Here is a 17,232-nt window from a genome sequence, read left to right on the forward strand (position 1 = left end):
TGTTGGTTTTGTGTCTGGATGATCTATCCATTGCTGACAATGAGGTATTGAAGTCTGCTACTATTATTGTATTATTATTTATTTCTCCCTTCAGATCTGTTAGTGTTTGATTAATATATTTAGGTGTCCAATTGTGGACACATATATATTTACAATTTTTATATCTTCTTTCATTGCCATCCCCACTTTCTTTTGGTTTCCACTCACATGAAATAACTTTTCTCATCCTTTCACTTTGACACTATGTGTGTCCTTAAATATGAGGTGTTTCTCTTGTATACAGCATATAGTTGAGTGTTGTTTCTTTATCCATCAAGCTAATTTTGTGCCTTTTGATTGGTAACTTCAATCCATTTACACTTATAGTAATTGTTGATATGTGAGGACTTACTAAGGCCATCTTATTACCTGCTTTCTGAATGTTTTGCAGTTTGATTTCATTTTTTTTCCCCTCTGTTTCTGCCTACCATTGGAAAATGGTGATTTTTCCATGGTGATATGCTCTGTTTCTTCTTTATTTATGTTTTGGAAGCTTTTATAGGATTTTGCTTTCTGGTTACTGTGAGGTTTACATAAAACATCTTATAGATTGAACACTCCAATTTAAGCTGAGTGCAACTTAATTTTGATCACATACAGAAACTCTACCATTTTACTCCCCCTTTTATATTTTTGATTTCACAATTTACCTCTTTTTGTATCATGCATTTGTTAACAAATCTTGGTATTTATAGTTATTTTTAATACTTTTACTTAATCTTTATACTATAGCTAATTAACTCAATATCCTATTGCAGAATTAGAGTTTTCTAAATCTGATTCTATATTTACCTTTACCAGTGTGTTTTATACTTTGACATGTTTTCATGTCCCTAAGTGGTGTTATTTCATTTCAGATTGAAGATCTCCTTTCACGATTTCTTACAAAGCAGGTCTAATGGTGACGAACTTCCTCAGCTTTTATTTGTCTGGGATAGTCTTTATTTTGCCTTCATATGTGAAAGATCACTGCCAGATAGAATATTCTTGGCTGGCAAATTTTTCTTTCAACAATTCGAGTGTATCATTTCACTCTTCTGGACTGTAGGGTTTCTGCTGATAGATCTGTTAATAGCTTGATGTGAAATCCTTTGTAGGTTACAATCTGTTTTTCTCAACCGGCTTTTAGAATTCTATCTTTACCTTTGGTTTTTGACAGTTTTATTATAATATGTCTTGGAGAAGGTCCCTTGTCATTGAGATAATAGGGTGACCTATTAGCTTCATCAACTTGGATGTCCAAGTCTCTCCCCATGTTTGAGAAGTTCTCAAATATTATTTCTTTAAATAAACATTCTGCCCCCTTCTCCCTCTCTTTTCCTTCTAGAACCTCAATTATTCTAATATTTAACATTTGCTGGGGTCCCATAGATCACATAGGCTTTCTTCCTTCTTTTTCACTTTTTGAGAAATCTCCATACTGTTTTTCCAGCATGGCTGCACCAGTTTGTACTGCCTCATTCTCTACAACATTTGTTATCTCTTGTCTTATGTAATAATTGCCATTCTGATGGTTGTGAGGTGATATTTCTTAGTTTTGATTTACATTTCCCTAATAATTAGAGAATATGAATATCTTTTCATGTGCCTCATGGTCATCTGTATATCTTCTTTGTAAAAATGTCTATTCATATCCTCTGCCCATGTTTTGATCATGTTGTTCATTTTTTTGCTGTTTAGTTGTGTGAGTTCTTTCTATATTTTGAAGTTGACTCCTAACTGGATATATGATTTGCAAATATTTTCTCCCAGTTAGTGGGTTGTCCTTTCATTTTGTTGATGGTTTCCTTTGCCGTGAAAAAGATATTTACTTTGATGTAATTGCATTTGTTAATTTTTTTCTTTTGCTTCCTTTGCCTGAGGAGATGCGGTATTCAAAAAGATACTGCTAAGACCAATGTCAAAAAGCATACTACCTATGTTTTCTTCTAGGATTTTTTTTGTTTCAGGTTTTACATTCAAATCTTTAATTCATTTTTAAGTAAATTCCATGTTTGGTGCAAGATAATTATCTACTCTCATTCTTTTGCATGTGGTTGTTCAGTTTTCACAACACCATTTATTGAAGAGACATTCCTTTCTGTCTTGCATGTTTTTACCTCATTTGCAGAAAATTAGCTGTCCATAGATATGTGGTTTTATTTCTGAGCTCTCAATTCTGGTCCATTGATCTGTGTGTCTATTTCTCTGCCAGTACAATGCTGTTTTGATACTAAGCAAATATAATATAACTGTGTAGTATATTTTTAATTCAGGGAGTGTTATTCCTCCAGCTTTGTTCATTTTTCTCAGGATTGTTTTGTCTATTCAGCATCTTTTGCTGTTCCATATAAATTTTAGAATTCTTTGTTCTACTTCTGTGAAGAATGTCATTGAGATTCTGATAAGAATTGCATAGAATCTGTAGAATGTTTAGGTAATAGGAACATTTCAACTATGTTTATTCTTCCAATCCATGAACACAAAGTTTCTTTCCTTTTTGTAATGTCTTCCTCAATTTATTTCAACAATGTCTTATACATTTCAGTGTATAGTTCTTTCATCTCCTTGGTTAAATTTATTCCTAGGTATTTTATTTGTGGTGTTGTGATTGTGAATGTGAATGTATTCTTCAATTCTATTTCTGCTAGTTTGTTCTTGGTGTATAGAATTGCAACTGATTTTTTGTATTGATTTTGTACCTTGCAATTTTATTGTGTTTGTTAATTACTTCTAAATTTTTTTAGTGGATTCTTTAGGAGTTTCTATATATAGAATCATGTCGTCTGCAAATAGTGACAGTTTTAGTCCTTCTTTTCCAATTTGGATCTCCTTTATTTATTTTTCTTGTCTAATTGCTCTAGTTAGGACAAGAGTAGTGAGAATGGGCATCATTGTCTTGTTCCTGTTCTTAGAGGGTTAGCTTTCAGTTTTTTACCATTGAGTACGATGTTGGTTGTGGGTTTGTCATATACAACCTTTATTATATTGAGGTACTTTCCTTCAATACCCATTAGTTTCAGAGTTTTGATCATAAATGAATTTGAATATTGTCAAATGCGCTCTCTGAATCTACTGAGAATATCGTGTGGTTTTTATTCTTCATTTTGTTAATGTAGTAGATCACATTGATTCATTTGTGGATATTGAACTATCTCTGCATCCCTGGAATAAATCCCACTTGATTGTCTTGTATGAAACTTTCTTTTATTTAAATTGACTTTATGATAGTTTACAACATGTTGAATTTTCAGTTGTACACTGTTATTTGTCAGTCACCATATAGGTGTGTCCCTTCACCCTTTGTGCCCAACCCCCATTCCTTCCCCCTGGTAATCATAAAACAGTTCTCTTTGTCCATGTGTTTCTTTATCTTCCATGTACTAGTGAAATCATATGATGTCTGTCTTTCTCTGCCCAGCTTATTTCACTTAACATAATACCCTCAAGGTCCATCAATATTGTTGCCAATGGGGTGATCTTGTCTGCTTTTATGGATTAGTAGTATTCCATTGTGTGTGTGTGTGTGTGTATATATATATATATGCCACATATTCTTTATCAAATCATCAGTTGGTAGGCATCAGTTGCTTCCACATCTTGGTTATTGTGAATAATGCTGCAGTGAACATAGGAGTGCATAAGACACTTTGATTTGTTGATTTCATGTTCTTTGGATAAACACCCAGTAGTGGTATAGCTGGGTCATTATGGTGTTTCTATTTTTAATTTTTTAAGAAATCTTCATAGTTTTCCGTAATGTCTGTACAAGTTTGCACTCCCACCAGCAGTGTATGAGTGTTCCCTTTTCTGCACAACCTCTTCAACATTTGTTATTTTTTGTCTTGGTCATTATAGCCATTCTAATGGGTATAAGGCGATATCGTAGTGTAGTTTTCATTTGCATTTCCCTGATGGTTAGTGATATTGAGCATCTTCTCATGTGCCTATTGGCAATCTGTGTATCTTCTTTGGAGAAATGTCTGTTCATATCCTATGCCCACTTTTTGATCAGGTTGTTTTTCTATTGTTGAATTGTATGAGTTCTTTATATATTATGGAGAGTAAAGCCTTGTTGAATATATGATTTACAAATATTTTCTCCCTGTTGGTGGGTTTCCTTTTGGTTTTTATCCTGGTTTCCCTCGCCACGTAGAAACTCTTTAGTCAATGAAGTCATACGTGCTTAATTTTTCTTTTGTTTTCCTTGTCAAAATGATCCTTTAAGACCAATGCCAAAGAATGTACTGCTTATATTTTCTTCTAGAAGTTTTATGGCTTCAGGTCTTACCTTCAAGTCTTTGAACTATTTTGAGTTTATGTATGGCATAAAATAATGGTCTACTCTCATTATTTTGTATGTGGCTGTTCAGTTTTCCCAACACCATTCATTGAAGAGACTTTCTTTTTTCCATTGTGTGTTCTTAGTTCCTTTGTCAAAGATTATCTGTCTATAGATATGTGGTTTTATTTCTGGGTTTTCGTATATTTTCCATTGATTTGTGTGCCTGTTTTTGTACCAGTACCATACTGTTTTGATTACTATAGCTTTGTAGTATCTTTCAAAGTCCAGGAGTGTGATGCCTCCAGCTTTGCTCTTTGTTCTCAGGATTGCTTTAGCTATTCAGTATCTTTTTTTCACCACATACGAATTCTAGGATTCTTTGTTCTGTTTGTGTGAAGTATGTCATTGAGATTCTGATTGGGATTACACTGAATCTGTGGATTGCTTTAGGTAGTATGGACGTTTTGACTATGTTTATGGTTCCAATCCATGTGCATGGACTATCTTTCCATTTCTTTATGTCATCGTCAATTTCTTTCAGTAATGTCTTATAGTTTTCATTGTGTAGGTCTTTCATCTCCTTGGTTAAATTTATAACAAGATATTTTATTCTTTTTGTTGGAATTGTAAATGGGATTGTGTTCTTGAGTTTTCTTTTCGTTAGTTCATTACTGGAGTATAGAAATGCAATCTCTTATGTAAGTCGATTTTGTTTCCTGCAGCTTTGCTGTAGTTGTTGATAAATTGTAACAGTTTTCCAATGGATTCTTTGGGGTTTTCTATATATAAAATCATGTCATGCTCAAACAGTGAGGGTTTTATTTCTTCATTGGCTATTTGGATTCCTTTTATTTCTTTTTGTTTCCTAATTACTCTGGCCAAAACCTCCAGTAGTATTTTGAATAAGAGTGGAGAGTGTGATCACACTTGTCTTATTCCTATTCTCAAAGAGATGGTTTTCAGTTTTTCCCCATTGAATATGATATTGGCTGTGGGTTTGTCATATATGGCATTTATTATGTTGAGGTACTTTCCTTCTATACCCATTTTCTTGAGAGTTTTTATCATAAATGGATGTTGGATTTTGTCAAATGTTTCCTTTGCATCTACTGAGATGATCATGTAATTTTTGTTCCTCATTTTGTTAACATGGTGTATCATTGATTTGTGGATGTTGGATCATTCTTGTGTCCCTAGTATAAATCCCACTTGATCATGGTGTATGATCTTTCTAATGTATTTCTGTATTCTGTTTGCCAATATTTTGTTGAGGATTTTTGCATGTATGTTCATTGGTGATATTGTACAATAATATTCCTTTTTTGTGTTTTCCTTGTCTGGTTTTCATATCAGGGTATTGTTGGCCTCATAAAATGAGTTAGGCAGGGTCCCCTGCTCTTCAAATCTTTGCATGAGTTTGAGAAAAATAGGTCTTAAACCTTCTTTGAATGTTTGGGTGAATTCCCCAGAGAAGCCATATGGTCCTGGAGTTTTGTTTTGGGGGATTTTTTTTAAGATTTTATTTTTTTCCTTTTTCTCCCCAAAGCTCCCCAGTACATAGTTGTATATTCTTCGTTGTGGGTCCTTCTAGTTGTGGCATGTGGGATGCTGCCTCAGCATGGTTTGATGAGCAGTGCCATGTCGGCGCCCAGGATTCGAAACAACGAAACACTGGGCCGCCTGCAGCAGAGCACACGAACATAACCACTCGGCCACGGGGCCAGCCCCCTGTTTTGGGGGACATTTGATTACTGTTTCAACCTCTTTACTTGTCATTGGTCTACTCAATTCTCTATTTCTTCTTGATTCAGTTTTGGGAGGTCATATGGCTCTAAGAATTTATCCGTTTATCCAAATGTTGTCATAGAGCTTTTCATAATATTATGTTATAATCCATGGCATTTCTGTTGTGTCCATCGTAATTTATCCTCTTTCATTTCCGATTTTATTTATTTATTTGAGGCTTCTCTCTTTTTTCCTCAGTGAGTTTAGCTAAAGGGCTATCATTTTGTTTATCTTTTCAGAGAAGTAACTATTTTTCATTAATCCCCTCTGTTGTATTTTCATTCTCTCTTTTATTTATTTCCACTCTGATTTTTATAATATCCTTCCTTCTACTGACCTCAGGGTTGTTTGTTCCTTTTTTTTCCTAGTTCTTTTGGGTATAGTCTTAGATTGTTTATTTGAGATTTTTCTTGTCTGTTAGGTAGGCCTGTATTGCTATAAACTTCCTTCTTCTTATCACTTGTGCTGCATCCCATAAGTTTTGGTATGCTGTATTTCCATTTTCATTTGTCTCCAGGTATTTTTCGTCCTCTCCTTTAACTTATTCATTGATCCAATAGTTTTTCAGTAGCATTTTGCTTAGTCTCCACATATTGTGACTTTTCCAGCTTTCCTCTTTAGTTGATTTCTAGTTTCATACCGTTGTGGTTGGAAAAGATGATTGATATAACTTCAACCTTCTTAAATATTTTAAAGCTGGTTTTGTTTCCCAACATGTGATCTACCTTTGAGACTGTTCAATGTGCACTTGAGAACAATGTGTATTCTGCTGCTTTTGGATGGAATGTTCTTTTATATATATATCTATTAAGTCCATTTTGTCTAGTGTTTCATTTAAGGCAAAAGTTTCCTTGCTGACTTTCTGTCTGGATGATCTATCTATTAATGTAAGTGGGATGTTAAAGTGCACTAATATTATTGTGTTGCTGTCAATTTCTCCCTTTAGGTCTGTTAATAGTTGCTTTACATTCTTTGGTACTCCTAGGTTAGGTGCATATATATTAATAAGTGTTAGGATTTCTTGGTGGAATCTGTCTTTTATTATTATATAATGGTCATCTTTTTCTCTTGATATGTCTTTTGACTTGAAGTCTATTTTTTCTGACATATGTATGGCTACACCTGATCTCTTTTGGTCACCATTTGCTTGGATTATCATCTTCCATCCCTTCACTCTGGGTCTGTGTTTATGTTTACACCTGTGATGGAGCATCTACACTTGGAGGCAGAATATTGTTAGGTGGTCTTTTTTTTTTAATAATATTATTTTTTAATGTAATAAGCCAAAACCTATCATGACAAAATACAAACAAAATTCACAAAAATATTTCAACACAAAACAATGAAAGTCAGCGTTATAGATACACAGGCAGATACATATATACATGAAGTATACTCAACTTTTAAAAATAATAAAAATATTCCAATTAAAGAATTGGAAATTGTGCTAAAATACAAACAAACTAAAAAATGCAAATGGCCAATTATTATATGGAGATATGTCTAAAATCTTATAAACAAGAAACAAAAACATTAAGTAGTAGTGACATTCAGTATTTACCTATGAAATATCTTGTTAACAATTTAAAAATGATATGTTGAAATGATAATATTTTGAATATGTTTGTTTAAATATATTATTAAAATGAAGTTCACCTCTTTCTTTTGACTTGTTTTAGTGTGGCCACTAGAAAATTTGAGATTATGTATGAGGCTTGCATTACATTTCTATTAGACAGCACTCATCTAGAACAGATTTGGGGTCTTAAAATATTCATTTCTTTTGACTATAGCTTAATCAGCTACTCAGAGATGCTTTTAGAAATCCATGTAAAAGCAAATTCATCCTCATATTATTCACAGGGGCAAATGTTTATAAACGATATACATACTTAATGATTGGAAAATGGTTTGTTTTATAGACATTTTCTGAAAATTGGGCAATCATTAAAACTATGACATCATCAAAGACTTGAGAAAATGCTTACACCCATGTTAAGAGAAAAACAAAGATTAAAAAATATTTAATTTGTGGGGCCGGCCCCGTGGCTGAGTAGTTAAGTTCGTGCGCTCCACTGCGGCAGCCTAGGGTTCAGATCCTGGGCACAGACATGGCACTGCTCGTCAGGTCACGCTGAGGCGGCATCCCACATGCCACAACCAGAAGGACCCACAACTAGGATATACAGCTATGTATGGGGGGCTTGGGGAGATAAAGCAGAAAAAAAAAAGATTGGCAATAGTTGTTAGCTCAGGTGCTGATCTTTAACAAAAAGAAAAAAATTATTTAATTTGTTCCTATATTTACCACATATATTGAATCAATATGTTGACTATGTATATATAAAAAAAACAAGATAAAATATATAGTTCTAACATTTGCTATATATACTACATTTTTTGAATATATATGCTAAATATATACATATATAATTTTTTGATAAAGAAGTGTTTCTAAAATAACAGTTTATTTAGGTCTTCTTTTTTAATCCATCTAGCCACTGTGTTCTTTTCATTGGTGAATTCAATCTATTTACATTTAGGGTGATTATTGATATATGAGGGCTTAATATTGCCACTTTATCCTTTGCTTTCTGACTGTTCTCCAATTCCATTGTTTCTTTTTCCTTCTATATTTGTCTACCATTTCTGTTTAGTGGTTTTCTGTGATGTTCATCTCAGTTTTCTCTTTATTTATTATTTGTGACTCTGCTCTGATTTTTTCTTTCATGTTACCATGAAGTTTGCATAAAATATCTGATAGATGAGATAGTCCTTTTTTCTTTTGTTTTCCTTTTTTATTTATATTTTTTTAAATTGAATTATTGATAGGTTACAATCTTGTGAAATTTCAATTGTACATTAATCTTTGTCAGTCATGTTGTACGTGCACCACTTCACCCTTTGTGCCCACCCCCCACCCCACCTTTCCCCTGGTATCCACTAAACTGTTCTTGGTCCATAGTTTTAAATTCCTCATATGAGTGGAGTCATACACAGATTATCTTTCTCTCGCTGGCTTATTTCACTTAACATAATTCTCTCAAGGTCCATCCATGTTATTGCAAATGGAATGATTTTGTTCTGTTTTGCAGCTGAGTAGTATTCCATTGTATATATGTACCACATCTTCTTTATCCATTCGTCTGTTGATGGGCACTTAGGTTGCTTCCACGTCTTGGCTATTGTAAACAGTGCTGCAATAAACATTGGGGTGCACAGGACTTTTGGGATTGCTGACTTCAGGCTCTTTGGATAAATATCCAGTAGTGGGATGGCTGGATCGTATGATAGTTCTATTTTTAGTTTTTTGAGGAATCTCCATACTGTTTTCCATAGTGGCTGCACCAGTTTGCATTCCCACCAGCAGTGTATGAGGGTTCCTTTTTCTCCGCAACCTCTCCAACATTTGTTGCTATTAGTTTTAGATATTTTCGTTATTCTAACGGGTGTAAGGTGATATCTTAGTGTAGTTTTGATTTGCATTTCCCTGATGATCAGCGATGATGAGCATCTTTTCATGTGCCTATTGGCCATCAGTATATCTTCTTTGGAGAAATGTCTGTTCATGTCTCCAGCCCATTTTTTGATTGGGTTGTTTGATGTTTTGTGGTTGAGTTGAGAGAGTTCTTTATATATTAAGGATATTAAGCCTTTGTCAGATATATGACTTGCAAATATTTTTTTCCCAGTTAGTGGGTTGTTTTTTTGTTTCAATCCTGTTTTCATTTGCCTTGAAGAAGCTCTTTAATCTGATGAAATCCCATTTGTTTATTCTTTCTATTGTTTCCCTTCTCTGAGAAGGCATGGTGTCCGAAAAGATCCTTTTAATACTGATGTCAAAGAGTGTACTGCCTACGTTTTCTTCCAGAAGCCTTATGGTTTCAGGTCTCACCTTTAGGTCTTTAATCCATTTTGAGTTTATTTTGGTGAATGGTGAAAAAGAATGGTCAATTTTCATTCTTTTACATGTGGCTTTCCAGTTTTCCCAGCACCATTTGTTGAAAAGACTTTCTTTTCTCCATTGTATGCCCTCACCTCCTTTGTCAAAGATAAGCTGTCCATAGATGTGTGGTTTTATTTCTGGGCTTTCAATTCTGTTCTATTGATCTGTGCACCTGTTTTTGTACCAGTACCATGCTGTTTTGATTACTGTAGCTTTGTAGTATGTTTTGAAGTCAGGGATTGTGATGCCTCCTGTTTTGTTCTTTTTTCTCAGGATTGCTTTAGCAATTCGGGGTCTTTTGTTGCCCCATATGAATTTTAGAATTCTTTGTTCTAATTCTGTAAGGAATGTCATTGGGATTCTGATTGGGATGGCGTTGAATCTGTAGATTGCTTTAGGTAGAATGGACATTTTAACTATGTTTATTCTTCCAATCCATGTACATGGAATGTCTTTCCATCTCCTTATGTCGTCATCCAATTCTCTCAGAAATGCCTTGTAATTTTCATTATATAGGTCCTTCACTTCCTTAGTTAAATGTACCCCAAGGTATTTTATTCTTTTTGTTGCGATTGTGAATGGTATTGTATTCTTGAGTTCTTTTTCTGTTGGTTCATTACTGGAGTATAGAAATGCTACTGATTTATGCAAATTGATTTTATACCCTGCAACTTTGCTGTAGTTGTTGATTACTTCTAACAGTTTTCCGATGGATTCTTTGGGGTTTCCTGTATATAAGATCATGTCGTCTGCAAACAGCGAGAGTTTCACTTCTTCCGTCCCTATTTGGATTCCTTTTATTCCTTTTTCTTGCCTGATTGCTCTGGCCAGGACCTCCAGAGCTATGTTAAATAAGAGTGGTGATAGAGGGCATCCTTGTCTCGTTCCTGTTTTCAGGGGGATGGGGTTCAGTTTTTGCCCATTGAGTATGATGTTGGCTATGGGTTTGTCGTATATGGCCTTTATTATGTTGAGGTAGTTCCCTTCTATGCCCATTTTGTTCAGAGTTTTTATCATAAATGGCTGTTGGATCTTGTCAAATGCCTTCTCTGCATCTATTGAGATGATCATGTGGTTTTTATTCCTCAGTTTGTTGATGTGGTGTATCACGTTGATTGATTGGCGGATGTTGAACCATCCCTGTGTCCCTGGTATGAATCCCACCTGATCCTGATGTATGATTCTTTTGATGAATTGCTGAATTCTGGTTGCCAAAATTTTGTTGAGAATTTTTGCATCTATGTTCATCAGTGATATTGGCCAGTAGTTCTCTTTTTTCGTGGTGTCCTTGTCAGGTTTTGGTATCAGCGTGATGTTGGCCTCATAGAATGTGTTAGGAAGTGTTCCATCTTCCCTAATTTTTTGGAATAGCTTGAAAAGGATAGGTATTAAATCCTCTCTGAAAGTTTGGTAGAATTCCCCAGGAAAGCCATCTGGTCCTGGGGTTTTATTCTTTGGGATGTTTTTGATTGCTGTTTCAATCTCTTTCCTTGTGATTGGTCTGTTCAAATTGTCTGCCTCTTCTTGAGTGAGCTTTGGGAGATTGTAGGAGTCCAAGAATTTATCCATTTCCTCTAGGTTATCCATTCTGTTGGCATATAGTTTTTTGTAGTATTCTCTTATAATCTGTTGTATTTCTGCAGAGTCTGTTGTTATTTCTCCTTGCTCATTTCTGATTTTGTTTATTTGAGCTTTCTCCCTTTTTTTCTTTGTAAGTCTGGCTAGTGGTTTGTCAATTTTATTTATCTTCTCAAAAAACCAGCTCTTTGTCTCATTGATCCTTTCTACTGCCTTTTTCATTTCAATGGTATTTATTTCTGCTCTGATTTTTATTATTTCTCTCCTTCTGCTGACTTTAGGCTTCATTTGTTCTTTTTTCTCTAGTTCAGTTAGGTGTGCTTTAAGGTTGCTTATTTGGGATTTTTCTTGTTTGTTAAGATGTGCCTGTATTGCGATGAATTTTCCTCTTAATACAGCTTTTGCTGTATCCCATATGAGTTGGTATGGCATGCTATCATTTTGATTTGTTTCCAGGTATTTTTTTATTTCTTCTTTAATTTCTTCAATGATCCATTGCTTGTTCAGTAGTGTGTTGTTTAGTCTCCACATCTTTGTGCCTTTCTCAGCTTTTTTCTTGTAATTAATTTCTAGCCTTATAGCACTATGATCTGAGAAGATGCTTGTTATTATTTCAATTTTTTTAAATTTGTAGAGGCTTGCCTTGTTTCCCAACATATGGTCTATCCTAGAGAATGTTCCATGTGCACTTGAGAAGAATGTGTATTCAGCTCCTTCAGGGTCGAGTGATCTATATATGTCTATTAAGTCCAATTGTTTTAGTTTTTCATTCAGCTCCACTATTTCCTTGTTGATTTTCTGTCTGGATGATCTGTCCATTGATGTGAGTGGGGTGTTGAGGTCCCCTACTATTATTGTGTTGTTTTTAACGTCTTCCTTTAGGTCTGTTAATAGTTGCTTTATGAATCTTGGTGCTCCTGTGTTGGGTGCATAGATATTTATAAGCGTTATTTCTTCTTGATGAAGTGTCCCTTTGATCATTATATATTGTCCCTCTGTGTCTCTCTTTACCTGTCTTATTTTGAAATCCACTTGGTCTGATATGAGAATTGCAACACCTGCCTTTTTTTCCTCGCTATTTGCTTGAAGTATTGTCCTCCACCCCTTCACCCTGAGTCTGTGTTTGTCCTTGGGGCTGAGGTCTGTTTCCTGGAGGCAACAAATTGTTGGATCTTGTTCTTTAATCCATTTTGCCGCTCTGTGTCTTTTTATTGGAGAGTTCAATCCGTTCACATTGACAGTGATTATTGATGCATGTGGACTTAATGCTGTCAATCTGTCGCTCATTATCTTGTTTTCCTGTGTTTCTTTTCCTGTGTGCTTTAGACTACCCATTTAATACTGCAATTTCTTATGCTGGGTTTCTTAGATTTTTCCTTATCTATGATTTCAGACTCTGTTCTGTACTTTATTTTAGTGTCTACCTTGAAGTTTGTATTTAGAATCTCGTGTATAATATAGTCTATTCTCTGGTGGTCTCTTACTTACTCGACCAATACTGATTTAGACCCTTTGCTCTTCCCCTCCTAAATAATTATTTTCATTTTTTATTCCAACTCGTCTTATTAATTTGTAGTTAGAGTGCTAAGATCGTCCTTGTTTTGGTAGTTTCCTTATTTTTACCCTAATGCTATAGTTGAATATTTGCTATCCTGTTCTGGTTCTATCCATCGGTCTCCCTAGTCTGTGGATTGTGTCCCCTTTCTCCCTTTTTTCTTTTTTCAAGTATGAGAGCCTTCTTGAGGATTTCTTGTAATGGAGGGCTTTTAGTTACAAATTCCCTTAACTTTTGTTTGTCTGGAAAAGATTTAATTTCTCCCTCATATCTGAAGGAAATTCTTGCTGGATAGAGTATTCTTGGCTGAAGGCTTTTATCCTTTAAAGCTTTGAATATATCACTCCATTCTCTCCTAGCTTGTAGGGTTTCTGTAGAGAAATCAGCTGACAGTCTGATAGGGGCTCCTTTATAGGTTATTCTCTTTTTTTTTCTTACTTCCCTGAGTATTTTTTCCTTATCATTCCTATTTGCCAACTTTACTATTATGTGCCTTGCAGTGGGTCTTTTTACATTGACAAATCTAGGAGATCTAAAACCCTCCTCTACACACATTTCTCCGTTGATCCCTAGATTTGGGAAGTTCTCTTCAATAATTTCGTTAAGCACACTTTCTGCTCCATTTTCCTTTTCCATATTCTCAGGAATTCCTATGATCCTTATGTTCTTACTCCTCATTGAATCCATTATCTCTCGGAGATTTTCCTCATTTTTTTTATTTCTTAGTTCTCTTTCTTCCTCTGTCTGGTGCCATTCAGCCTGTCTGTCCTCGATTATGGTGATTTGCTCCTCTAGGTTGTCTACATGGGCATTCAGGGAATCCGTATTCTGTTTTATCTGGTCCATTGTGTTTTTCATCTCAAGTAATTCTATTTGATTCTTCTTTATGATTTCAATCTCTTTTGTGAAGTAACTCCAGAAGTTGGCTTGTTTCTCTATCTTTCTCTCTACCTCATTGAGTTTTTTGATTATAGCTGCTCTGAACTCATTATCACTTATTTTACCTAATTCCAAGTCCTCAGGACTTAATTCTGTGTTTTTATTGTTTTCCTTCTGGTCTGGGGCTTTTAAAATTGCTGGATGGTAGAGGAGCGGTTTTTTCTCATGGTGGTAGAATTCAGTTGCAGTTACAGCCTGTCGCCACTAGATGGGTGTCGAGAGCAGCATGTTAGCTCTCCGCCTTGGGGCAAGATGGCTGCGCCCACTGGCTTTGCTGGGGGGGAGGGGCTGTTACTCACACGCGCGGGTCTGGGTTCAGATCAGTTCTGTTCTCTGGTCTCCCAAGGCCCTTGATTTATGGGGTCCCCACGGATGGAAGCTTTCCCCCCCGTCAGCGGGTCTCCACTGATTCAGCGGCAGGAGTCCTGGATGATCCCCCGGTCACGCGGCCCCTCCCCCGCTCCTTCCCGACCCACGCCGCAGCGATCGCAGACTCTAGGGGAGGGAGCAATGTTCTCTCCTACCATTCCAGTGCCTCCGAGGCCATCTGCAAGGTTTATGATCTCCGCCTTCTTGGTATTGTAGGTCTCTAACGAGCTGGCATTATGTTTATTCTCTGAAATTCAGTTCTTCCAATCTTTTGTTGTATTTTGGAGGGGAGAGAATCCCGGGTCAGCTCACCCCACCATTTTGCTCTGCCCCGGAAACCTTTTTTATTTATATTTTTTTGAGGAAGTTTAGCCCTGAGCTAACATTGGCCAACATTTCTCTTTATGCTGAGGAAGATTGGCCCTGAGCTAACATCTGTGCCCATCTTCTTTTACTTTCTTTGTGGGATGCCTGCCTCAGAATGGCTTGACAGAAGTGCATAGGTCCATGCCTGGGATCCAAACCAGCAAACCCAGGCCACCAAAGTAGAGCATGAAAATTTATCTTCTACACCACAGGGCAGGCTCTGATGAGATAGTCCTTTTTGTGTTAATAACATCTTATCTCCATTAACTTAAGCAGGTTCCATCCTTTTCCTCTTCCCCTTCTATATTTTTGTTGTTACAAATTCTCCTTTTAGGTTTTGTCAGTTTGTTACCAAATTGAAGTGGTTATAGTTATTTTGATGCTTTCTTTCCCTTTAGTCTTTATGTTATAGTTAATTGCTTATTAACTATTATGATATAGAGTTGCAATTTTTTGATTCTGTCTTTCTATTTACCCCTTTGCTCAAAGCTTTTAAACATTCATCTTTTTATTTCAGATAAGAGGACTCCTTTGAACATTTCTTGTAAGGCAAGTCTATTGATGATGAACTTCCTCAGTTTTTGTTTTTCTGGGAAACCCCTTATTTCTCCTTCATATCTGAAGGATAACTTTGCTAGATAGAGTATTCTTGGCTGATAGTTTTTGTCTTTCAACATTTTGAATATATCCTTCCACTCTCTCCTAGCTTGTTGAGTTTCTGGTGTCAAATCCACTGAGAGCTCAATGGGGGTTCCTTTATAGGTAATTCTCTCTGGGCATGCTTAATAGTTTTTCCTTGTCTTTGAATTTTGACAGTTTTAATATAATATATCTGAGAGGAGGTCTTTTTGCATTGAGCTAATTAGTTCTATTAGCTTTTTATTCTTGTATATCCAATTTCTTCCCCATGTTTTGGAATGTTCTCTGCTATTAATTCTTTGAGTAATCTCTCTATTCCTTTCTCCCTCTCTCCTTCTGGCATGCCCATTATCTTTATGTTGCTTTTCCTAACTACATCAGATATTTCTCAAAGAATTTTTTCAGTTTTTAAAATCTTAGTTCTCTTTCCTCTTCCACCAGAATCATTTCTAGATTTCTACCTTCAAGCTCACTAAGTTTCTTTCCATATGGTCTACACTATTCCCAATGCTTTCTATTTTATTCTTCATCTCATTTATTGTGCTCTTTAACTACAGCTTTTCTGTTTGGTTCTTTTTATAGTTTACATCTCTTTGGGGAAGTACTTCCTTCTATTCATTAATTTTATTCCTGAGTTCATTGAACTGTGTTTCTGAGTTTTCTTGTAATTCTTTGGATTTCTTTGTGGCAGCTATTTTGAATTCTCTGTCAGTTAGACTGTAATCTTTTGTGACTTCCAGTTAAGTTTCAGGAGAGTTGTCATTTTGTTTCTGTTCTGCTGTGTTTATGTAGTTCTTCATGGTGCTTCATGAGTTGATCCTCTGCCAGCACATCTGTGGTAGTAAACACTTTTTTATTTGGATAAGGCTTTGTTTACTTTGATTCTGAGCTTCTTCTGTTTGATTTGAGAGCCAGCACATTTTATCTTCCACTATCTATGCCAGAGACATCCTCAGTGCCCTCCTTGTGTTGCTTGTACCTCCAAGGTTGCTGGTGCCTTTCTTCTTATAACGTCACTGCAGTCTCAGGTGTCACAACAAAGATCACTAGGCTGGGAGTACATTTGCAGCTTCCAGGGTCACTTGAGTCTCCTCTTCTCCCATTGGCTCTCTGAGTGTTCTCCATGGGCTCAGGTGCTGCTGCCCTGTGCACCACCTGCACTACTGCTTCTGGATTATCTGTAGTTACTGACAGCCTTGCTTCCCATGGCACCGGGTTCACCAGTGTTTTTGTCATTACTTGGGTCCCCATGTCTTGTATGCAGCCCCTGATGCTGGTAGAACTAGTGTCAGGGTTGCCACCACTGGGGGCTGGATCTCAGGTTCTGCTGAGGTTCCTGAAGTCTCAAGTCACAGGTGCCACATGCCATTAGTAGCAGAGGGGTAGGGGCTAAACAATGAGTGCTGTTGTTGCTCCTGCAGCTTCTGGCCATTGGTGCACACTGGTGTATTTTTGAAGCTTCAGGTTAGAGCACCCTGCCCCTGCAATGGAAATTCCCATTTTGGATGCTTATCCTACTGCTGGAAAGAGTGGTGCCACTGCAAGGGAGTTTAAAGGGGCTGGGTTACTGGCATCACTCTGTGTCCTGAAGCCTCAGAGCATGAGTGACACCCACTATCACTGCAGGAGGCAGAAGCCAAGATGTGAGTGTTGTTTCTCTTCCTGTAGTCTCTGGTCACTGGCATTCACCTTTGTGTTTTTGAAGCCTCAAATCAGGGGACCCTGCCCCTGCCATGAAAATCCACATTTGAA

The sequence above is a fragment of the Equus przewalskii genome, chromosome X, assembly GCF_037783145.1.
Source record: "Equus przewalskii isolate Varuska chromosome X, EquPr2, whole genome shotgun sequence".
NCBI classification, from domain to species: domain Eukaryota; kingdom Metazoa; phylum Chordata; class Mammalia; order Perissodactyla; family Equidae; genus Equus; species Equus przewalskii.